At 52.4% G+C, this 25221-nt stretch overlaps 1 protein-coding gene across 2 annotated transcripts in view; it reads right to left on the bottom strand.

The window, feature by feature from the left end:
- The window catches only part of CDH22 (cadherin 22), a 141968-nt gene extending 116958 nt beyond the window's left edge, over positions 1–25010 (bottom strand). For both annotated transcript variants that reach the window (XM_006051397.4, XM_044927582.2), the window contains exon 1: positions 24618–25010. The gene's annotated coding sequence lies outside the window, so the exon portion shown is untranslated. The remainder of the gene's footprint in view (positions 1–24617) is intronic.
- Positions 25011–25221: the final 211 nt, after the last annotated feature.

Below are 25221 nucleotides of genomic sequence, written 5' to 3'. Positions count from 1 at the left end.
GCAAGGGTCCAGGGCCCACAGTCTTAGCTCGCTGGTGGTAGTTGATGTATCTGGACCCTGAACACCTCTCCAGACCCTGTGCTCCTGAACCCTGGAGGAGGTGGGCACAGGAGGGCTCGTTAGACATCTTTCTCAACATCTGGAAAGAGAAGTCTTTGCTGGGATTGAGGTCCGCTGCAGGGCATGCAAACCTCAGCACCTTTTGCATCTTCTGGGGAAGTCAAGGGACATTTATTGATTGCCTGCTGTATGCAAGTTGCGGTGCTGGGCGCTCTCCCTCTATTTCATCCCACAGCCCCACAGGGGTAGATATGTTGCTAGTCTATGGAGATGGAGGAGAAGCACAGAGGCAGGCCTGATGGTGTTCAGCCAGTCCTGCTGGCCCTTTTTTCCTTTCCAGGTGTCATCTGTTCTGACTGGTCAGGGCCTGTGCAGTTCCAGTTGTTAACTATTTTGAATGTCGGTCACCCTTGATCATGTGATGCGGCCAAAGCCATCGGCTGTAAGTTCCACTGCAGCTGCAATTGAAACCCTCGGGGCCCAACATCAAAGTATCCACCTCTCCTGCCCCTCCAGGCCTCCTCTGGGTAATGAGTCCCAGTGGGAGAGAGGCTTGGAGGGAAGGACTTGGAGCCAGGAGGAGCTGTGTACCCTGGGAAAAGGGGTGGCTTCCCCAGGTAGGACAGTCAGAGGCAGGGTCTGTGGGAGAAGGAAGGATGCCCTCATGTCTAACTTTCCGGAATGGGTACAGGCCATTTTATACAAGCTCATTCCTGCCTCATCTTTGCTGAAGTGGTACTGCCCCCTGATCTGCCTGTGACTCTCTCTTGTCTCTCCAAATCCTCCAGAGCCTCCATGGAGACCAGTTCACGTCATTCCTAGCCTTCATCCCCAACAGCCTGAGATCTCTCCTTCACCTCTGAACCTGAGAGGGACCCAGCAGCCCCCGGGTTTCGCTGCAACGCATTCTGGGAAATTCACCTTACACAAAAGGAAGTGACTTTCTGTGCATGGACCAGGTTAGCATCATCAGCAGAAACTTCCAGGCAATTGGCTCTGGCAAGGAGAAGAATTGTCCTCTAACAGGACAAGTGGGAAAAGGTGACTCTGTGAAAATATCAACATGATATTTCTCCTTGGGTCATGGTGGGGTCATGAGTTCAAGTGTCATCTTCTCCCCAACCCCCGAGACCTCCACAACATAACAGAGCTTGTATGATGTTTCAAGGACGCCCTTAGAATAATGGTTCTCAACCAGGGGCGATTTTGACCCCCAGGAATATTTGCAGTATCTGGAGACACTTTTGCAGGTCCCAGCTGGAGGCGGGCTACTGGCGTCTAGTGGGTGGAGGCCAGGGACACTGTGAACCATCCTGTAGTGCACAGGACAGCCCCCGACAACAGACGATTACCCAACCCAAAGTGCCAGTAGGCTGAGAAACCACTCGTAGAGTCATCTGATCCAATGTCCCCATTATCTAACTTGTCCAGGAGGTGGGGAGAGCACCCAGCTCTTATGACTACCCCTGGGATTCAACATGGAAAGGGCAATCTCCAAGTCAAAGATTCATGGTTCTGACAGCTTTTGTTTTCAATTCAACAATCATACATTGTACTTCTGTGACAGGCATTGTGCAAAGAGCTGGGTACTCAGTAGTGGACATCCAATCTCTGCCCATCTGGAACTCAAATCATAGTGGACTTTGAGCTGGGTCACCTTAAACTTGTCTCTTTTTCCCTTCAGCCTCAGTTTTCCCACCTCTAAAATGGGCACAATACCCTCTCCCTGTGTTGTTGTGAGGCCTTCAGAAATTTAAATGTCAAATTGCAACCATAGAAGTGGATTGATGCTTCTCCTTCCTGGAGAGAACTGGACAGGCGGTGCAGACAGTTTTCCAAAAAGAAGGGCAGGAAGATGAAGACGTTATTGAGTTTCAGGTGCTTCTGCTGAATGCTCCTAACAACACTGCTATTCAGCGGCAGTTCTTTTACTCAAGGGCTTCCCTTGTGGCTCAGCTGGTAAAGCATCCACCTGCAATGTGGGACACCTGGGTTCGATCCCTGAGTTGGGAAGATCCTCTGGAGAAGGGAAAGGCTACCCAATCCAGTATTCTGGCCTGGAGAATTCCAGGGACTGTATAGTCCATGCGGTTGCAGAGTCAGACGTGACTGAGCGACTTTCACTTTCTTTTACTCAAAGTGCAGATAAGAAAACTGAGGCTGGAGGGAATGGGATGGGAAACAGACAAGCTTAAGCTGGTCAAGCGTAGGGGCTGTGATTTGAATCCAGCTTTCCTGGCTCTTTCATGTCTTCCTTTTTGCCATCTCCAGGGCCTTTTAAGATGGTGCTGGTCAGGGAGTTGAGGTTTGAGGCTGACCAGGCCTGGCCTTCAAGCCTTATCCCCCCAGCATCCCCCAGGGTCTCGGTCTCACCCCATTAGCGCTGCTTTAAAAAGTACGGACCGACCAGGGCGCGTTATTGCCCACATAAATCAGGCGGCTCCAAGTACGGAACACCTTTAAACAAACAGCTGATGGGAGTGAAGTTCCAGGATCATTATTAATAGCTTTTCATTTTGGTGGCCGCTGTGCTGTGACATGCCTTCCCAGCAGAAGCCCCGCGCAGCCAGCCCCCGATCGGCTGATCCCCCGAGTCCGCCAGTCAGAATGAATGACTGTACCTTTGTGTTAATTGTGGAGCCCAAGCCGCATGCGGAATGCTAATAGGGCCAAGTGGGAGGGGGCAGGTGCCAGTCTCGCCTGGCTGCTGGGCAGAAAAGGACCCTACCTCTGGCTGTCCTCCTCAACAGCCAGCAGCAGGATCTGGCTAACATATTCATCTGAGCTCCACCCTCCTCTGCTCGAGGAAGCCCCATGGTTCCCATGGACCAGGGCCAGGTTTGGACTCCTGTGGCTGCCACACAGGGCCTTTCACATCTCGTCCTGTCCATCACTCCAGCCTCCTTGGTTGCATTCCCACACCATGAACCTTGTACCGCTCAAACGCCTATTCACTTATTCATTCATTCCTTCAACATTTACTGAGCCCTCTGAAGGGTGCAGGGGACGAAGCTGTGAACAAGACAGACATGGTCCCTCATCTCATGGGTTTACCATCAAGCAGAAAAGACAGACATTGGCAGGCTCTGGAGCCAGGCTGCCTGGGTCCATATCCCAGTTTGGCACTTTACTATCTGTTTGATCTTTTTAAAAAATGTTTTTTATTAGAGTATAGTTGATTTACAATGTTGTGTTAGTTTCTGCTATGCAGCAAAATGAACCAGTTTTACGTACACCTATACCCACTCTTTTTTAAAGATATCTGTATGATCTTACAGCACAAATAACCTCTTCTGGGCCTGTTTCCTCCTCTGTAGAATGGGAACAAGAAGAGTAGCTACCTCGGAGGGTTGTTTGAGCAATTAGATGACTAAAAACATGTAACACATGTGAAACATGTAATACAGCATCATTTACTACTGAACATGAAGTTCTCAATAATTGCTAGCTATTATTATCATTATCAACTCAGGACAGCATTACAACAAATTTCAATGGGACTTCCCTAGTAGTCCCGCGGTTGAGACTCTGCTCTTCCCCTTCAGGGGGTGGGAGTTCGATCCCTGATTGAGGCCAAAAAAATGATGATGATGACGAAATAAAGTTATGGGGGAGCAAGCAGGGCATCAAATGGGGGGACTGGTCCAGTCAGGGGCTGGGGAAGGGTTCCCTGAGGATGTCTGATTTTCTCAGACAGGAGAGCTGAGTGGGTGTTAACTGAAGCAGTGGAGGTGGGGAGGGAGAGAGCAGAGAAGTGGAGGGAACAGCACGGGTAAAGGCCCTGAGGCTGGATGGAGCGCGGAGTCGAAAAATCTGAAAGGCAGCAGGAGGCTGGTGTCAGGAGTGATGGGGAAGCAGGGCTGAAAGGAGCCTGGAGAAGCGGGCAGGGGGCCACACCATGCGGGGCTCGTGGGTCTTGTTAAATTGTAAATTCTGTCCTGAGAGTAAGGAAGGGGAAGTTGTTGAAAGCTTCTGAAACAGAGGATCCCCATGAACCTTATCCTGTTTTTAAACTCACTCAGGCTGCTGCATGTGTAAAGCTGGTAGGACACCCACCCTCCTTCTGCAGGGCCCCTCATGGTGGGCAGAGAGGGGGGAAACAAGGGAGAAGTAACTGCTGTCCTGGTGAATTACAATGGTGAGCTGGTCCCGGGTCAGGGCAGGGAAGCAGAGAGGAGAGGGCTATGTCTAGAGATCTACAGGAGGCTGAACCCTCCGGACACAGCAGGAGCGAAGGTGAGGGACCTGTTGGGAGGACTCCAAGGTGGCCCCAGTGGCGACTCCCCGAGGGGGAGTGAGCTGCGGGTTTGGATGGTCAAGAACCAAGGGCTCAGTTTGCATGCCCTGGTGGTCGTAGGACTCTGAGCCTTCACATGTGCTATTCCTTCTCCCTGGAATGCTTTTCCCCAGTGTTGTCTGATGGGGGATCTTTACTAATCGCTCAAAGCCAGGCTCCAATGTCACCTCTGATATATGAAGCCTTCCTTTGCTGCCGTAAATTTGGTGTCTCCCTTCATCCAGTATCAACTCCCTTCTCTGTTAGCAACTTCTTTGTGTTAATTCATGACTTCATTAAAAGGTGTGAGAGCAACTGCAACAGAGAGGGAGCGGGAGCAGAGACAGCATCACTCGACTCTCCTAGCATCCTGTGCCTCCCCACCTGGCGCATTTCACTGTCCCTTTTGCTGTTTCCACCTTGTTCCCCATCCCCTGCTCCCCATATGCTGACGGGGCCCAGGGCCTAGTCCTTGGGCCGCTCATCTTTTCTGTCTACACCTACTCACTATGTCACCACATGCAGTCCCACAATTTGAAGCCCCATGGATTTGCTGATGATGCCCACATGTGTGTGTCCAACTCAGGTTTCTCCCACGACCCCAACTTCTAAATCCACTTACCTGTTCAGCATCTCCACTTGGAAGTCTAAAATGCATTTCAAACTCATCATGTTCAACACGGAACTCTTGACTTCTATCTACCCATCACCCCCCTCCACACACAAATAATAATAAAAGAAAATAAATGTAAAGCTGCTCCTCTTCCAGCGTTTCCATTTCAGTAACTGACAACTCCATGATCCCAGCCACTTCTGCCAAAAGCCTTCAAATCCTTCTTGACATCACTCTATCTCACACCCTACAGCCAATACATCAGCAAATCCTGCCAGCTCTACCTTAAAATAGATCCAGAATCTGACTATTCTCACCACCTTCACTGTTTACAGCCTGGTCCAAGTCACCAGCATCTCTCACCTGGTTTATTGCAACAGCCTCCTCGCTGGTCTCCCTGTTTCTGCCGGTAACCCCCTACAGACTGCTCTCGGTTTTGATGTTAAAACATAAATCAGATCATGACACTCCTCTCCAAATTCCTTTCTCTGGGTAAAATGGTTCATAAGACCCAACAGGATACAGCCGCTGGTTTCTTCTGAACGCCTCCTCCCATCATCTCCCCTCCCCCACATTCCAGCCACACAGTTCTCTGAATGGAATGGGCACATTCCCGCCTCAGGGCCTTTGCATATGCTGGTCCTCTTGCCGGAACACCTTTGCCCCTGTTATCTGCAGTGGTTACTCTCTCCCTTCCTTCAGATGTCTGTCTAAGTGTGAGACTTTCCCTGACAACAGCCCCTCCATTCTCAGGAGCCCCCATCCTCTCGCCCCGTTTGCTCCCTGCCCCAGCCCCCACAGAACTCAGCACTGTCTGATACAGCACTGATTTATCATCTGCCTCCTTGCCCTTTAATGGAAGCTCGCTAGGAGCTTTGTCTTTTGTGCTCAAGGCTGTATCGCCAGCACTTAGAAAGGCACTTGCCGTATAATAGGTGCTCGGTGGCCATTTCTCCAATGACTCTGGAAATCACTGTTTTGAACTAGCTGTCGGCTTGTTTGTCTATTTCTTTCTCTCCCCCAGTAGACAGTAGGCAGCAATGGATTCAGTTCTCCACTGTTTTTCTAGTGTCCAATACAAAGCCTGGAGAGTGGATATTCATTAAATGTTTGAATAAACAGATGAATAAACAATAGAATTTCCAGATGGGTTGCCAGGAGTGGTGCAAGGGAGGGGTTATGAGACAGTTGCCTCCTGAAGCCTCTAACTCCAGTAGCCCTTCCTGCCTCTCCTTGGAGACCTGAGGCTACCTTGGAGGGGAGGAGGCTAGAGTTTGACCTAAAAATCTCCAGAGGCCGAAAGGGACAGAGATTAGTATTAGGAGCTGGTGCTTGAAGGATCTGGAAATGTAGATTTCCTATTGAAGCTAACCTGTGGATTGACTGACTGATTTCTCTTTCTTTTGAAATCAAAGTATAGCTGATTTACAATGTTGTGTTAGTTTCTGGTGTACAGCAAAGTGATTCAGTTGTATATGTGTGTGTGTGTGTGTGTGTGCGCGCGCGGGCACACACGCGTGCATTTGAGTGCTAAGTCACTTCAGTACTGTCTGACTCTTTGGGACTCTATGTACTATAGAGTCCACCAGGCTCCTCTGTCCATGGGATTCTTCAGGCAAGAATACTAGAGTGGGTTGCCATGCCTTCCTCTAATGGATCTTCCCATCTCAGGGATGGAACCAGCATCTCCCATGTCTGCTGAATTGACAGGTGGGCTCTTTACCACTAGCCCCACCTAGGAAGCCTATATATATATATATATATATATATATATATATATATATATATACATCTGCGAATGGATATAGAGGGGCTTCCCTCATGACTCAGATGGTAAAGAATCTGCCTGCAATGAAGGAGACCTGGGTTCAATCTCTGGGTCAGGAAAATCCCTGGAGAAGCAAATAGCAACCCATTCCAGTATTCTTGCCTGGGAAACCCATGGACAGAGGAACCTGGTGGAGGCTAAGAAATCTGAAGTTTTGGAACAGATCAAGGGTTTAAAAATAGGATTTGAATTAAGGTGTTGGGTTTGGGAAACAGGTTGAAGTTTGAGATTCAAGGTTAAGATTCAGGGTTTGGGCAAATTCTGGTAAATTTTCTTTTCATTTTTATTCTATTACAATTTTTTTCTAATTTTCCTTGTTATAGCTTTTTAGATATACCTCTTATTTAAAAGTGGACATTTAATTACCAAATACATGAGATTTTTTTTTAAGAGATTTTTTAAAGTAAAAAAAAGATTCGCGGTTAGGGCCGAGAGTCTGGGAGTTGAGGCTGATGCTTGTGGCCAGTTGATTTTGACTCTGGGTCAAAGGATCACAATTTTGGTTGGAAAATGAGACAAAGTTGAGGGTGGCATCAGGGGCCCAATTTGAGGACGTTCATTAGGTCTTAGAAGCATCTCTGACAGGATACTATCAGTATAAGACAGAGACTAACATTTTATAACAAAGTTCTAACAGTGATTCTCCCACCAGGGGACATTCAGCAATGTCTGGGCTCATTTTTGGTGCAACTGGAGGATGGTCTCTACTTAGGCAGAGACTGCTAAACATCCTGCAGTGCACTGAGAGGCCCTCCTTTACCAAGAACAATGCAGCCCCGAATGTCAGTCGTGCTGAGGCTGAGAAACACTGTGCTCAAGAATTTACTCATTCTCTGAAGGCTTAGCCAAGGGCTAGTCCAGGTGCGCCAGGACCCAGGATATGAGTGTTCAGACCTGAGGGGTGCTGTGATGGGGCCTGAGTTATAAAGTGAGATGCAGGTACCTCGTATCTCCCTCCCCATGGATTCAGCTTCTCACAGCTATCTCTGGCTCTGGCAGACACAACAGGAGAGGAGGAGGGTAAGGGTGGAGATGGGATTCATGAAGCACAATTCATAGACAAGCAGGCTGGGAGCAATTGAGAGAGAGAGAGCAGCGGCTAAGGCAGGCTTGCGGGGCCCCCAGACTGGGTCCATGGCGGGGGGCAGGGGGCTTGGGTTGGGGGGAGGGACAGACAGAAAGCTATAGAGAGATGGCATCTGGACAGGCCAGTGTCTGAGGCACCTTCTGCAACTTGTGTGAGTGCCTTGCTCCAGAGAGAATTCATATAATAATAAAAACAGCAATCACCACCATAACATTAGTAGTTAGCATTTGCATAGCACTTATTCTGTGCCATGCTAAGGGCTTTACCTCTGTTAGTTCATTTTTAGCCTTCCCCCCAAGCCTTTTCACTTTCATGCATTGGAGAAGGAAATGGCAACCCACTCCAGTGTTCTTGCCTGGAGAATCCCAGGGATGGGGGAGCCTGGTGGGCTGCCGTCTCTGGGGTCGCACAGAGTCGGACATGATTGAAGCGACTTAGTAGCAGCAGCAGCAGCAAGCCTATATGGTAAATACGATTGTCATCCCCATTTTACAGGTGAGAAATTGACGCACAGAGTGGTGAAGACGCCTAAGATCCCATAGCTCTGCATGGCAGAGCTGACTCTGGAGTTGGAGCTAAAAGGCTTAGAGTTTGCGTCTGCAGCAGAGGGTTTTGGGGTGCTCCCCTCTGGAGGTGGGCCCCCCAACTTCCCGTGTTGCCGTCTTCCTCTGCCATCTGCATACATGATCTCATCACACCCTCTCAACAGTTTCCGGAGATAGGTGCTATTATTACTGCCTCTGTTTCACTGATGAAGCGATGGAGGCTCAGAGGGGTTAAGTACTTCTCAACACAGCCAGGTCTGCCCGACATCAAGGCCACTTTGGATTCTCTGCGTTGCAGCTTGGGGTCCATCTCTGCACGGCACTTGGGGCCTGCCCTGGTGGCCTCACTTGGTCTTCACAAACAAGGCTCAGACTGCAGGGCCTCTCCTTCTTGGCTCTGTTGACATTTTGGTCTGGATCATTCTCTGTGGTGGGGGCTGTCCTCCATGTGCAGAGTGCTCAGCAGCATCCCTGGCCTCTACCCGCTAGATGCCAAGGGCACCGCCTGTCAAGCAGGCTGTTTCCAGACACTGCCACTCATCCCCTGGGGGGGTCCAAATCGTGCCCCATTCCCCCTAGCTATTGAGAACAACTGCCCCAGAGAGAAGGCAAGGAGGAGCTTCCTATGATATAAATGATCATGGAAACTGAGACCTGGAGAGAGATAACGTCTTGCTCAAGGTCACCCAGAGGGTCGGGGCAGGACTGCAAGTAGGACCAAGCTCACTGCAGCCAAGAGGACTTTCTTGCTTCTGAGCTTTTCTGCTGAAGTTGTGCTCCTCCTGTGCAAGTATTCAGTGCACTGAACAATACGACAGGCCCTGGCTGCCTGTCCCACTCCACACACTGGTCCTCCTGGGGCAGCCAGAACTTGCCCCTGAGAGTGCGTTCTGCTCCTAGCTTTGGTTTCATGAAAACGGCTCAGGCTCTGATATCAAACAGACCAGATTTCAAATCCCAGCTCTGCTACATCCTTCCTATACAACCTCAAGCACAGTACCGAACATCCCTGACCCTCTATTTTACCATCTGAAAAATGGGCAGATTGGACTAGAGTCTTTCAAAGACCCAACTAGCTCTGAAATTCTGGTTCTCTGAAAAACTAAGGTATTGTGTTTTAGCCCCAGCTTCAGGTGGCACTGTGGGTAAGTCACTGACCTTTTTCAGAACTCAGTTTCTTCAAAGGCAACCAATACTTGAGCCACACAGAACTTCCTGTTGTCCTCTAAACTGTGAATACTCCACTTTTTTTGTTTATGCTGCCCCTCTGAAATGCTATTTATTCCACTCTCCACCTGAAGAAGTCCAATTCATCCTTCAAGACTGAGCCCAAGTCATTTCCCCCATGAAGGGTGTGTGTATGTGTGTGTATTCCCCAAAAGACTGAAAGAGTCCTTGAAGGTGGAGAAAACTGGGTATCCCTAGGTCTCATATCCTCGTGGCCTGCATAGTGCCTGGCACAGAGTAGGTGCTCAATAAATGTTGAATAAGTAAGAATGAATGAATGGACGGAGTAGATGGTTGCCAAGACCCTTAGCGGTTCCAGCACTCCAGAATCCAGGGAAGGAAGCCAACCTCTTGCTGTTCCCCAGTCTCACATTCAGAGAACTGTCCCCACCCCCAGTCCCCGCAAGTGCCTGCCGCCCCAGCCACCCACACAGTCTGCAGCCCCAGCAAGTACCTTGGACAGCGACCAGATACACTTTTTTCCCCTTTTCTTAAGGCTTTTATACTTCGTGGAGCTGCCACTATAGGGAGCTGTCTGTGCAGAACTGCATTCCCTACATGTGCACAGAGACATTTACTAATAGAAGAGGCCTTGCTTCTTCCATTTTTCAACCCACCCCAGACCGAGGATTGAACAAGGACCTGCATTCCTCACATTTATGCTTCTGAATACACACCCTCTGACCTGGGGTGAATGGCAGCAGTGGGGGCGGGGGGATTCAGTACTTCAGGAATGTCTCCCATTATCTCCTCCAGGAATCTGTCCGCCTCTTTCTCTAAAGCCACAAGTGCCTGAATCACTCTCAACCCCCTTTTCTAAGAAGTCCTCTGAGTGAGGAAACTAGATCTTAGTTCCTGGCTTGGGCAGGGGGCAGTGAAGAGAGACAGAAGTGGTCTGTTCTCTTTGAGATCCACCCATTCAACAAGTATTATGTTGTTATAATCAACAGTTATTTTAAAAAACACTTGTATTAAACTTAACTTCCCGGGTCCTCAGTTATTCACTTGAAAAATGGGGGTAGATGTGGGTAAAGATTCAGACAAGCTCAAGTCCTTAAAGTTTGTATAAGCTTGACTCCCTCCGTGTAATACATCAAGTTCAACTTCCACCAATGAACCAAACTGCATGTCTTAGCTCACCTGTTTCCTTCCTCTGGGACGCTGATTAAGCCTCTGGTTTCCTCCTCTGCACCTCTGGTTGCAAAAGATGGGGAGGGGGGATGTGAATTCTGGTTTCTGAGTTCTAATTCAACTCTAGGGGCCTGGGTTTCCTGGGTTTTATAATAAATCTACCTCCTCCCCTTTCCTCCAACCCAAGAAAGGGGCTGGACTCTTGGAGAGGTGGGCAGGGACCAGAGCTTCCTAGTGTGGGCAGGAGGGTATCAGGCAAGGAGGATCTGTCCCAGTCCGGGTGTGAGAGACGAGTTAACAGCTCAATTGTTATTTCAATTACACGGATTATTTGAAAACAATGTTATGAGTTTCATCACTGACAACCCCAGGAAATGGCTGCTATGGCAACCAGGGAAAAGAATAGCCCTGACCAGCCAATCAGAAGTTCCAGTCATGCCCCCAGTTTTTACAAACTCCCTCTCCTCCCTGGGAGCCCCTCCCATCCTCTGCTTAGGGAAGAGCCTTGGGAGGAGGAGAAAAAAGAGGGGCAAGTGGAGGGACCACTCTGTAAAAAGGAAGAGGACAAATGAGGAAACAGAGACCCCAGGGGAAGAGGGACTCCAGGAATGGGCTGTTTCTCCCAAATTTCCTCAAGAGCTAGGACTGTGCCTGGGTCACTGTTCTTTCCCGGTGCTACAGGGAGCAGCGGGTTCCAGGACGAACCCTTCACTCCCTGCTCAGCCAGACTGTAGGAGGGAATTCCCTGAGATGCCCTGACAGATGTCTTGGTCATAGGAACACAGCAATCACCTGTCACGGCAGGGAGAGAACAGTCATGCCAGGGGACTCCACTGGACCAGAGAAAAGGGCAGGTGAGGCCCTCAGGGCTCAGAGGTGCCTCTGAGAAGGCTGGATGCCTTTCCCTTCTGCCCTCTGCAGAGACAGCCTCTGTGTGCAGTGTGCCTGGGCCCACCCTCCTCTGAACAAAGCACTCCAGCAGTCTCCAGAAAAAGCCCTTTCACTCAGAGAACATCCCATGCTCTCATTATTCAGGAAGAGGCCAGTCTGATGGATAACTGGCTGGACTCTAGCTCTACAAAAGTCCAATTCTGAAAGCCCATTCCCTACCCTGCTTGAGCACCTGTGCCGTCCACGCCCACATCCCTGAATGTTTCATCCATTTCATTTGACAAACCCTTTTCCAGAGCTCAGTAGGTACCAGGCAGTGTTCTGTTTATCAATATTAGTTCATTTAATCCTCACTACACCCTATGCAAGGAGATCCAACCAGTCCATTCTGAAGGAGATCAGCCCTGGGATTTCTTTGGAAGGAATGATGCTAAAGCTGAAACTCCAGTACTTGGGCCACCTCATGCGAAGAGTTGACTCATTGAAAAAGACTGATGCTGGGAGGGATTGGGGGCAGGAGGAGAAGGGGACGACAGAGGATGAGATGGCTGGATGGCATCACTGACTCGATGGACGTGAGTGAACTCCGGGAGTTGGTGATGGACAGGGAGGTCTGGCGTGCTGCAATTCATGGGGTCGCAAAGAGTTGGACACAACTGAGCAACTGAACTGAACTGAACGAAACACCCTATGAAGCAGGTACTGTGCTTATCTTATATTACAAATAATAAGAATAATAAGAAGAAGAAAATTATTTTACAGATGAGGAAATGAGGCTCAGAAAGTCAAAGAGACTTGCCCAAAGTCACTCAGCCAGTATGTAGCAGATGAGGATGGGTGCCTAGATCCATTTGCCTGTCTGCCTTTAGTAGAAGACATCGGTCCTGTTCTTGTGTGGGTGTGTTCAGTCGCTTCAGTGGTGTCTGACTCTTTGGGACCCTATGGACTGTAGCCTGCCAGACTCCTCTGTGCATGGGATTCTCCAGGCAAGAATACTGGAGTTGGTAGCCATTGCCTTCTCCAGGGGATCTTCCCGTCCCAGGGATCAAACTCGCATCTCCTACATTGCAGGGGGATTCTGTACTGCTGAGCCACTGGGGAAGCCCTCCTGTCCTTGAGGGGACTATCAGAATCAAGACGGGTAACAATGGCCCACAAAAGAGGGTGCTCAGGCTGAGTAGGGGGAAGAGATCAGCCCAGGTCTGCAAAGGCCTGCAGGTGAGAACGGACCTGGGAGCAACAGCTTAGCTGGGCCAGGTGGGCATTAGCACTCAGCCGGTGACCAGGTCAGATGATGCACTGGGGCCTCAAATGCCAAGCAGATGGTTTGGAGCCTACGGTTGAGGCCACAGGGAGCCAGTGCTGGCTTCGGGCTATTTTCCCTCCATTCTGAGGCGACCTCCCTCTCCCCCAGCAGAGCAATTTCCCAAAGCATTTTCTCTAATTTGTGGTCGTTTTCCTAACCCAGAAGCAGTCAAGAGTCTCCAGCTTCTCCCAGCCCAGGAATGGAATTGAGCTGAGCTGCCAAAGCTGCTGGTCTCCACCCTGAGTCCGGCCCACTTGAAGGACCCTCCCATCCCCAAACCAACCCCCCGACCAGGGTACTGCACAGGCTGCGGGGAGGATCTTGTGGGTTGGCTGGGTTGATGCAGAGCTCCAGGGATGGCTATAGAGCTGGAGTCAGTGCCTGCTGGTGGACAGAACCTGGAGTGTGAGGTCTGGTCCCTGAGACGGGGGTGGCAGGAAGGGCTCCATGAGGGAATGGCGGGGTTGGGGGGCACTCAGAGAGGAGAGGAGGGTTCAGAACAGGGGCCGAGGTGCAGTTAGAGAACAAGGGAAATGCATGCAGAAAGTGGTCCGGAGTCAAGTGAAGTGGTACGTACTCTGCGAGGGACCTGGGTGTCCAGGAGAGGCTGGGGCTCAGCAAGAGGCTCTGGGCTCCAGGAGGCAGTGGAGGCTCTGCAGGGGGTGGCGAGAGCTCTGCTGGGGAGTCTGGGGGCTCTCTGCCATGAGAGGAGAGGGATCCCACAAAGAGACGGGGGCTCAGAGAAGAGGTGCAGGCTCTGAGAATGGGGGATTTGTGTGGAGATTGGGGGTCTTCGGGGAACAAAGGCTTGAAGAGGGAACAGGGGCTCAGGGATGGGATCAAGGACTAAATGGGGAGCAGGGGCTTTGGGAAGGGGACAGGGCTGTGTAAGAGCTGAGGGTCAGAGAGAAAAGTTGGCTTGTGAAGGGAAGGAGGCTGAGTGAGGGGCTGTTTTCAGAACTAAGGGGCCCTACTGCGCCCTGGCTCATCCCAGCCACAGGTTTGTCTGCCTCCCCGCAAGTTCCCTTCGCCTTGGTCCTCCTCTCTTGCACTCCCACACCATTCTTCAAGGCAAGTCCTGAGTCCTTCTCCACCCACGGCTCCATCAATGGCCCAGTCTACACTCATGCCCTCTAAGTCACCCCTATAGATTTCATTTCCCCTTTTAGCCCAAACACATGATCAGGGAGGTACTTCAGATACCTGTAATGATCACTAAGGTAGTCCTCCCTGCAAGCTAACTGCAATCCCTCCAGCTGCAAGTGCAGCCAATGTCCTCTATTCTATCCTGGGAATAGAACACACCTTCTTTCAGGGCATCCCCTATAACTTTAGCGACAGATGGAGGCCTCTCAAATTTCTTTTTTTCAGGTAAAAGAATTCTGGTCCCTTTCATTGGCTTTTCTAATCACTGTCTTAATTATCAAGCTAGCAAAATATTTTACCAGAGCCTGGCACATTGTAGGCTCACAAGAAATGTAGCTTGGATGAATGAATAAGTTGGAGGATTATAGATGGACAAGTGTGGACAAATAGGCAGCAGAAGATGGAAAGAATGGTAGTGGAGGTACCTGTGTGATGGATGACGGGCGAATGGATGGAGGGGTGGAGGAAGGAGAAGGAAGGGGTGGACTTGGCAGTTGAATGTTTAAATGGAGGCAGGTGGGCAGGAGGAAGATGGATGGGATGGTGGATGGATGGACGGCTTAGATGGGAGGCTGGATGGATGAATAATCTTAGCTGGCATCTCCCCTTTCCCCATATCTCCCAAGTATAGTCCCCTAACGTGGTTGATGGCATCCCAGTTCTCCCAGACGCCCAGGCCTGAGACCTCAACATTTTTTATTCTTCCGTCTCCCTCATCTTCCATAACCAACAGCCCTGTTGATCCTGTTTCCCTGGTACCTTGGCCCCCTGGCCCCTGTTCCCCTCAGCATCATTCAAGCCCCAAACCCCCTTGTCACTGGGACAATTCCAGCTGCCTACTGCTTCCTTTCTCTTTCATTCAAGTCGATCCTAAAACAACGCCATCAGCCTGATCATCCTTAAATCTCTAGTCAACAGTTCCCTATGGCCTGCGTTCCCCTGCCTAGAGGCCCACCCTTCTGAATTCTGCTAAACTCCTGCCCCCTTTCTCAGCCTCTCTCACGCCTCCCTTTATTGGCTTGGTGCTCTGGTCACAGCAGGCAAGGAGCTGTAACCCAAACGTTCCCCCAAGCTTCCCGGCTTCCTTCATGCTGTCCCACCACCACCTCCCTGCCCCCTCCTGTGACACTGCCTTCCTGGACCTCAACACACAGCTCCAAGGCTGCCTCCCGAATCCCTTCAACAGCATATAGTCCACAAGCCACGTCAAGACACATTCACTGAGGACTGCCCTGGTGGCCCAGTGGTGAAGCATCTGTCTACCAGTGCAGGGGACACAGGTTAGACCCCTTGTCTGGGAGGATCCCACATGCCACCGGACAACTAAGCCTGACTACTGCAGCCATGGAGCTCTGCAACCAGGAGAAGAGAAGCGAAGCCACCGCACTGAGAAACCCGTGCACCGCAACCAGAGAAAGCCCAAGGGCAGCAGCGGAGACCCAGTGCAACCAAAAATAAATAATCAGCTTTTGAAAGACACCTTCAGTCAGCACCTACTGTGTACGTGCCCAACTGGTTAAGAGGGCCCTGGTGGTGAGAAGCAAAGATGAGAGACAGGATGAGAAAGACAGTCTTTGCCGTCAAGGAGGATACAGCGTGCTTGGGGGGCGCCTGTGAGTGTGCACCCACCCATACAGAAGGCAAAGGAAAATTAAAGGTGAGATAGTGGCATATGAGCAGTTAACATCATGGAGCACTTCCTAAGGGCCAGGCACTCCTGAAGGGCTTCTTTAGTTTTTTTTCCCCCTCTCCAGTCATGGTGCATGGGCCTCTCTCATCACAGAGCACAGGCTCCTGAGTGCCTGAGCTCGGTAGTTGCGGGGTGCAGGCTTAGTTGCCCCCCTCTCTCTGATGTGCAATTTTAGTTCCCTGACCAGGGATTGAACCTGCGCACTCTGCATTGCAAGGCAGACTCTTAACCACTGGACCACCAGGGACGTCCCAGGGCTGCACGTCTATTCACTTGTGTAATCCTTTCAACAAATCTCTGAGGTAGGTACAGGTGGGAAACTGAGGCACAGGTGAGCTGACTCTGAGGTCATGGAGCTAGTGACAGAGCCACAGCAGGAACTTTCCGTCTGGCTCCTGGGTGTGTGCTTTCAGAAGTACGCAGGAGGGTGGCGGAAAGAGAATCGTGGGAGGGGGATAGAAGGACAGATTCATGGCCAGGCTCACTCTGACCTCCCAGTTCCCTTCCCCTTCTGGGTCATAACCTCCCCCTCTGCCAACCTGGCCCTCTTCCTTTCAAGCCCAGGTGAGAGGCTCGTTTCAAAGAATGGAAACGAAAAAGGACTAAATTAGAGGCAGAGGAACCAGTCTGCTGCCAAGATCCTGTAGGACCCTTGGCACATTCCCTCCTCCCCTGGGTCTCAGTTCCCCATCTGTAGAGGAGGCCTGGACCCATCCACACCTAAAGATCCTTTCAACTCTGATGTGCTAAATCCTGAGCAGCCGCTTGGATGCTAGAAGAATTCCTAGGAGCCTCTTGGCCTCGGACCCTGGCTGCATCTCCCAGGAACTCCTTGTCCCTGAATACAGGATTTCAGCTCCTAGCTCCTGTGGGCTCCACTGTGAGGCCGCAGTCCTATGTCTGTGGTCCCCTGGATCTGTCCAGCCCATCACTGCCCATCATCTTGTCTGCCCACTGACCTGGATCCATCTGCCTCAGCTGCTCATCCATCAGCCTGCCCAGGCCCCTCCACCTTGTCTCCCTGCCTGCCTGGTACCTGTCACTCTGCCCATCACACACACACACAGAGTCCACCTCCCCACCCCTGGCACCTTTCTCAGCAAGCACCACAGCGACAACAGAGAGATAGGGTGGGGCTATTTCGCTCCTAGAGAAGCCCAGTGTTAACATGGGAACCTGCTTTTCGGGGACGAAAACATTTCTTGGCCATCCGGCATCCTCTTCCTTCCCCTGGGGACCCCCAGCCCCTCCTTTCTGGGCCCCAGGGCTTCTGCTTGAGAAATCTGGTCAGGGCCACGTGTCTCCTGCCAAAAATGTCCGAGTGGTCCCCAAGGAAATCATCGGACAAGAGCGTGAAGGCGTGTGTACAAGGATGTTCATGGCAGAATTGTTTGTAATCGCAAAGGATTGGAAACAACCCAAATGGCCAATAGTGGGGGCTGGTTAAATGAATGATGGTCCAGCCACACAGTGGAGAATCATGCAGCTCTTAAAAAATGATGATGTAGATGTATATTTATCGAAATGGCAAGACATTCACAATATATTATAGAGAGAAAAAAGCAGGTTACAAAGGCCTATGGATAAAGCAAGATGCCATTTTTATTTTTTAAAAATCCACATAAGTCAGGAAGATATGCACGGAAATGTTAGCCAAATGGTGGTGGGATTATGGCTAATTAAAAATGCCTTCATGTGCAAAAAGACACATTTATATACATACATATAAATTTCCACACACATACATGCACAAGTTGTTATTGTTTAGTCACTCAGTCATGTCCAACTCTTTTGTGACCCCAAGGACTGTAGCCCACCGGGCTCCTCTGTCCATGGGATTTCCCAGGCAAGAATACTGGAGCGGGTTGCCATTTCCTTCTCCAGGGGATCTTCCTGTCCCAGGGATTGAACCCGGGTCTCCTGCATTGGCAAGCGGATTCTTTACCACTGAGCCAACTGGGAGGCCCACAAACATATGTAGTGACCCCATATTGAAGACTTCCAACAAGCCCAGCGCTGGGCTAAGCCCTTTGTCTTTATCACTTCATTTACTCTTCTACAATCCCACAAGGTGGCTTCATTAAAACCACCTTACAGACGAGGAAACAGAGGCTCACTCAGTAAGTAGCAAAGCTAAGGATTTAAATTTGGCTTTCTCTGACTCCAGAGCCCGTGCTCTTAATCAGGAGGCTGTCATGTTTCTCATATTGTTTATCTGTAACTTGCCTGGTTAAAAAAAATAACATATATTTACTCGGGTGATAAAGAAATGACAGAAGCTAACAAGACAAGGGAAAAATGAGGCTGGCGAAACGTCCACAGCAATATGCCCTAGTCTCTGGGGTTCTGGCAGTTTTTCAGCGGGTCTGTCCCATCGGTTCATCCTTCCGTCCATTCTGAATCGGTGGGCTGGTCCAGCCTTCTGGAGATGGGCCGGGCAACCCTGGGTAAGGCTGGGTTGTAGGTACTGTAGGCTTCACTGCTGAATGAACTAAACCCCCGCACCCTGCGCTCCTCAAACCCAAATTTGATACAGCGGGGGTAGCTAGCTCTATGTCACTTGCTATGCTGGATGCTGGGAGGAAAAAATGAAAAAAACTCAGAGCCTGCCTTCAGGATCTTCTCATCCAGGGCAGGGTTTCTCACTCTTTGTACCATCAATGCTGCAGAGTTCATAGTGTGGAGCCTGTCCTGTGCATCGTAGGATGTTTAGCAGCATCCCTGACTCCTACCCACTAGATGCCAGGAGCAGTCCCTCACCTACTTGTGACAACCAGAGAAGTCTTCTGTTGTTGTTTAGCCATTAAGTCGTGTCCAGCTCTTTTGCCACTCCATGGACTGTAGCCTGCCAGTCTCCTCTGAGCATGGGATTTTCTAGGCAAGAATAGTGGCGTGGGTTGCCATTTCCTTCTCCAGAGGATCTTACTGACCCAGGGATTGAACTGGCATCTCCTGCACTGGCAGGTGGATTCTTAACTACTGAGCCACCAAGGAAGCCCCAGAAAAGTCTCTAGACATTGCCAAATGTCCCCTGAGGTGGGGGGCTAAATCACCCCTGATTAAGAACTGTGGATTCACTTGATGATACATTCAGATAGGAAGAACAAAACAAAACCTAATTGCTAGGGGGCTCAGTATAGATGAAAGTCATTCCTATGTATCTGGATGGATCAGAGAAACCTTCCTGGGATGTCCCTGTCCTTGAAATTTGATGGTCCCTCAAGGTTCTTTTCATTCTACACTTATCCTGGGTTATCTCATCCATCCTTGCAGCTTCAAAGATCTATTTCTGGCCTAGAACTCTCAGGGTGGCCCAGTCCTTTCTGTACAACTATCCATCAGGCATCTCCACGGCCTGTCCCAGTAGCGCCTCACATAGGCTCTGTCCACTGCTGGTTTCTACCTCTTGAAAGCTTTGCTCCTTGCATGACCCACACAGCTTCCCAAGTTAGAAACAGGGACTCCTCCTGTCTGCCATGTCTGCCCAATCTCCCAGCCCTGCCATCCTCCTCCTCCAACCTCACCATCTCCCACTACTCCCCAGACCCAGCCACTGGCAGCACTCAGCATCATCTTCCCCCCTAGTCCATCCTCCACCTGCAGCAAAGTGAGGCTTCTCAAGGCAGTGTAGTCATGTCACTCCCCTGCTGAAAACCCGAGTCGATCCCCACGGCTCTCACGATGCAGTCCAAACTGTTCTTCGTGGCTCTCAAGACCCACAGGACCAGGCTTCCACCCACCTCGCTGGCCTTGTTTCCTGGACTCCAAGCTCTCTGCATTCCATTTCAGCCAACTAAACTTGCAGTTCCTCCAATATTCTCTCTCACCTCTGGACCTGGGTACCCCTCACTCCCTGGCCTGGAGCCTGTTCCCATCTTTCCTCTGCCCCACCCCTTTTATTTCCTAGATAGCTGCTAATCAACCTGCAGGTCCCTGCTTAACCACTACTTCCTCCTGGAAGCCTCTGCTGAGGCTTGGCTCTTAGCATGGCTTATGAGAATTGTTTAATTGTCTGTCTCCTTCCCAGGACCATCAGATTCCGGTTGGCTGGGATCCTGTCTGCTTGTTCCCTGTTGTATCTCTAGCATTTAGCACAGTGCTTAGCACATAGTAAACATCTGACAAGGATGTGCAAATATATATTTTAAACTGGATAACGAATGGATGGATAGTCAGACAGACGACTGGGTGGGTGCATGGGATGGGTACTATTTGAGTTGGGTCTTTAATGCACTGAAAGATCTTCAGGGGAAGGGTGTTCAGGTAGAAGGGCAGGTGTGGCTGAACGCGGGAGTGTCGGATTGGAGGAACAGTGGGAGATAAAGGAGGATGCAGACGGATTACAAGGACCTTGAATGTCACGGTGCGGAGTCTGGACTTAATTCAGTAGGCGATGGGGAGCCATGGAAGGGTTTTAATCAAGCAAGTGACACGATCCCACCTGCGTTAGGGAAAGATCATTCTGGCTGCAGCAGGGATTGCAGTGGGGAGGGGATCAGAGGCTGGGAGGCCAGGAAGGGGGCTGCCACAACGATTTAGGCAAAGCTGGTGAGGTCTGAGCCAGAGCAGAGGACCATGGGACAGATGGGAGTGAGAAAAGAGGTAGAAACTAGGGTGAAATGAACCTGTGGGAATCTCGAATGTGTTCTGATGCCCCAGGCACATGCAGGGACTGGCATGTCCCTTGAAGGAGGTCAGAGACAGATCCCAGTGGTCCTGACTCATCAGGGGTGCAGGCGGTCAAAATCATGTACAAAACTAAACAGGAATTGCTGCCTTCAGCCCCGTGGAAACCAAGGGACAGATAGAGGGATAATAGCAGTAACAACACTCTGCTAAGCACCTTACATACTCACGCACCTGTAATCTTCACAACTCAATATGGCAGGTAGAACCTTTTCCCTCCCATTTCTCAAGGGAGGCAACTGAGACTCAGAGAGGCAAAGTAACTTTTCCCAAGTCACACAGCTAGCAAGTCACAAATTCAGGCTGGTCTGACTCCAAGGCCCATGTTCTTAATTAGCTGTTTATATTACACAAAAGAGGTTGCTTAGTTGCAAGTGGATGGCTGAAGGCTCTGGGTCTGATGAGAAACCAAGAAGCTCCTCACTTAATCTCAATGTGACCACAGACAGGGGCCTGCTGATGGCGTATGGAAGAAGACTTGCGGGGAGGAAGGGAATCCCTCCAGGTCCCTGCACAACATGTGTTCAGACCCAGACTCACGTATTCAGGAGGGCGTCCACAAGGTTAAAAGAACTGGGCTAACGAGTAAGCAGCATGTATATCCCTAACCCCTAAGAGGGCTACTTTTGTGGGAATTAAAGAAACATCTTCCTCTGGGGGCCTGTAGCACGACAGGCCCATGGCCAGAGGGTATATGAAAACTATTTTGTAAATTAGAGAACAGTGTCCCTTCCTCCAGAGGAAGGACATGGTCTACCATTAGGGCACCTGATTTGCTGAGTGGAGCTTAAGATAGATTTCCGGCCTTCGTCTCCTTTTGTACTGAGTCTCCTTGAACAGTCAACAACCTATCCAACTGTATATGACAGTCATGCCTCCATCCACCTTGTCCTGCCAGCCACTCTGCATCATTCTCAATGAGAAAAACATTCCCTCTGGCAGATACCTAGAGCTCAGACCATCTTTCAGACAAATTTCTTATTAGTACTTGACTCCTCCATGGGAGAAAAGACAAAATTCAATTATGCCCATTGCCCTGATGAAAAAGTTAAGGTCAGAGCCTGTCCTTGGTAGTTTTAGAAAAAAAAAGTCTAGACTTTCTCTAGAGAGGCCTATATTGAATCACAAGCTTCTAGGAAGCAAAGGCCTCTAGTCAAGAGCTCCATCTTAAGGGCACTTGGAGGAGTCCAGGGGCAGTGGAGGGTACACCCAACCCTCGCGGGGGCCATGAAAATTTACTCCCTAAGCCTAGCCTGAGGCCTGGGTCTCCTCAAGACTTAGTGGGGTGGACTCTCTGTCCCCAATCCCTAGTGCCTTGTTTGGGTCGCCCCAGGGCAGGATGGGGGAGCTCCCAGGCCTGAGGCCCCAGCCCAAGCCATCTCCTTAGGGTCTCTTCTTTTCCTGGAACCACACTGACTCCATTCTCAGCTCCCACCCCCTCCCAGGCTGAGCCGCACCGGCTGCTGCCGGAGTTATATAAACAGGAATCATTCTCTCTCTCTCCGAATACCTGAGGCTGCATTTCCGAATGGAGCTTCCTGATGGAAGAAAAAAGGGGAGGAAAAAAAAGAACAGAGAGGCAAGGAAATTTAATTGGCTGACTCTTATCGCTCATGTGGTAAATAAACTGGCTGTTACAAACTTTGCTAACTCAGAGGAGACAGGCCCTCCTGGGGTCCCTGCCCAGCACCCCTCCCCCAGAGGGCCAAGAAGTGCAGAGTTTTGCCAAGGCCTAAGAGGCCTGGCAGACAGCTGGGGGATTGGAAATCCCGCCTCTAGGCACAATTATTCCAGACCAACCAAAACGCTGGAGAACACAGCACACACACTTTTCATAGAAGGGCTGGGACTTGCTGGGGATCACATCGAACCTGTAGGGGCTGAACTGCAGCATCCTCAGTGTCTATTATGTAGGCTTCTCTGCAAAAGACATTTCAACAGCTTTCCCTGGTACTGACCAAGGTGCTCAGCAGGGGTGGGGGTGGGGGTATAATTTAAACACCTCTTGCATTTAAGCAGGCGTCTTCTTGTTCTGCTTGCAACGTGAAGGCAAGAAACTGCTTCGTTTCCCCCTAGACCTGCCCGACATGTACGGAGAATTGATGAGGCCTGGAAGTCAGGACACCTGGGATCCCATTCTGTCTGTGGCTATCGCTTATCGTGTGACTTGGGATTCTAAAAGGGGAAGGGGGCACCAGGTGATCTCTAATGTCAGGAACAGGGGAGGGGGTTCTTCATCTCCGGGAGCCAGCAGCCAGCCGGCTTCTCGGGACAGACGGCTGCCCCTAGGCTGAGAGAGATTCAGCAGCTTTTGCAAAGCTCCTGCCCCACAGGCCCTGGCAGGGGTGGTCCCCGGAGGGAACTAGACACCCCTAGGAAGCAGGGTTAAAATGTCAACAATGGCCTTCCTTTCCAGGAAGAAAGTAAGAGGAGCGTCCAAGACAATGGAAGATGGAGAGGAATAGGGGTGGGTGAAGTAGCTGGGCCAGGGAGAAACTGAGGCAGGCAGATGGGTGGAGGAGAAATGGTCATAGATGGGTCAAGACCAAAGGATGGGTGTAGAGACAAAAAGCCCCCAAAGGACTGTAGAACAGGGGCAATTAAGGGGGACAGAGTGGGCACTGATGGACAAATGTAGGGGTACTAAAAACAGAGAAAGGGCCATGGTGGTTAGGAAGGAGCCTGTGGGTTCCAAGGCAATCTTGACGCTGATGTCGAGCAGTGGCGCTGACTAGCGCGAGAGGAAGAGGATAAGACCCAGAACCTCGCAGGAGGGGCTCCCTAAGAGGGCTGGCAGCAGGTAAAACCCTCAAATGTGCCGCTGCCCGTGCTAGGGGTGGGGGGCACCTTGGCCAGACCCAGGGACCCAGAGAAAGCTGGAACCAGACCTAGAGAGCAGAGCTGGTTTGTGCAACCTCAGGCCAGGCAGCGAAGGGGTGGCAGAGAAGACAAGAGGGTTCCCCGGAGCGCGAACGTGGGAAGCCTCCAGCGGCTTCGAACGGCGGCTTCTCTGCCCGCCACCAGGGGGTGCCCCCTGCAGTTTGAGGAGATCCCGAGGGGCTCCAGATTAGCTCTCCCGCTGCAGCCCCGCCTGGTGGTCTCCTGCCGCGCCCGGGCTGGGGCAGGGGCCTGACAGGGCTCGGCAAGAAGGAGAGGCGAGGTCAAGTCCGGCCCTAGTAAGACGGGTGCCCGAGGGTGCCCTCCGCGGGCCGCCCAGCACCCAGCGCGCCCATACAACCCACAACACCCCCACCAGCGCCCGAGCCCCCTAGGGTCAGCCCCAGGCGGCGCTCCCTTTGGACGTGAGGCCGTCGGCCCTGTCCTTTTTCCGTTGAAGGGACATTATTGCCGGAGCCGGATGCTAGGGAAGAGGGCAGCGCCGCCCGGTCTGCCACCTGGCCCGACGGCCCCAGGGTAGCGGGATCGCGCTGGTGGGCCCCGCGGGCCAGCTCTCCCCCTCCCCCCGAGGTGGCCGCAGCCGCGCGTGTCGCCGCGGCTTGAGAGCCTCCGGGTGCCCCCGGACGCGGCACGACCTCGCGCGCACACACACACACACACACCCGCGCACACGCTCACGCCGTGCGGTATTTCCCGGCTCGGACCCCGCCTCTGGGAGGGGCCCGGGAGTCGAAACCCCATAGCAGGGGGTGGCGGTGGGGGGTGCTGTGCGCGCCGGGAACGCCTGGGTCCCGGCCTCCCGGGCTGAGGCTGTGCGCCCCCTTCCCAGCCCCCTTTCGGCGCGCGGGCTCGGCCCCGGGCGCTGCCACCCGGTGACCCGCGGGGGTCCCGGCGGCTTCGCGGCGCGCGGCAGGCGGGGTTGGAGGGGGCTGGGTGGGCGGGCAGGTGGGGGCCGCGGGCTCCGGGCAGAGAGGCGGCGGCTCGGCTCCGCGCCGGGGAAAGTTTGGACGTGGGAAACTCCCTCCCCGCCCGCCCTGCCGAGAGGAGGGGGCACGCGGGGGCCGGGCGCGGGCACCCGGGCTCCCCCTGCGGCGGGAGGCTCGCGCGCCCTCCACCCTCCCCGCTCTGCCTGCCGGGCCACTCCCGCCGGCCAGGGGGGGCTCCCTCCCGGCCGGGCAAGCCTCCCTTCGGCGGCAATCCGGCCGCCCCTCACGCGGCACCCCGCGCTCTTACCTCGGGGAGCGGCCCGGGGCTCCCCTAGTCCTGCCGCCTCGGGACGCTGCGTGGGGCGGGAGCCCCGGCGCGGGCTGGCGGGCGAGTCCGGAGCCCGGCGGCCGCCCCGGAGGAGCCGGAGGGAGAGCGGGCGCGAGAGGGGGAGCCGCGGCGGCGTGTGCGCGCGTGTGTGTGAGCGAGAGAGCGAGGGAGAGCGAGGGAGTGAGCGAGCGGGAGCGAGGGAGTGTGCGTGTCTGACTAGGGGGGAAGTGTGCAAGGGACGGATCCCTTCCTTCCTCCCGCAGCCTCTGGTGGAGACTCGGAGAATGCAGCGCCCGCCGGGCAGGAGCGCCGCGCAGCGCCGAGCCTCAGGCGGCCGCCGGGCCGGGACCCCGAAGCCGGGGAGCCCCGGCCCCCGCCCCCGGATCGCGCCCCTCCCCCGCCGCCGGGGGCCGGCCTCTCAGTCCCACCCTCGGCCGCGTCCCAGGAACCCCCGGGGGGCGGTGCCCGTCTTGCTTCCAACCGCAGATGCACGCGAAGGGAGCGCCCCCAGGAGGGGCGCCGTCTCCCTCCCCGCTTGGCAGCTTTCCCCGGAGACCCCGAGTCTGAGATCTGACCCTTCACC

Source organism: Bubalus bubalis, chromosome 14, assembly GCF_019923935.1.
Source record: "Bubalus bubalis isolate 160015118507 breed Murrah chromosome 14, NDDB_SH_1, whole genome shotgun sequence".
In the NCBI taxonomy this organism is placed as follows: Eukaryota; Metazoa; Chordata; class Mammalia; order Artiodactyla; family Bovidae; genus Bubalus; species Bubalus bubalis.
Note: the sequence above shows the minus strand (reverse complement) of the source record. Positions and strands in the feature narration are given on the sequence as shown.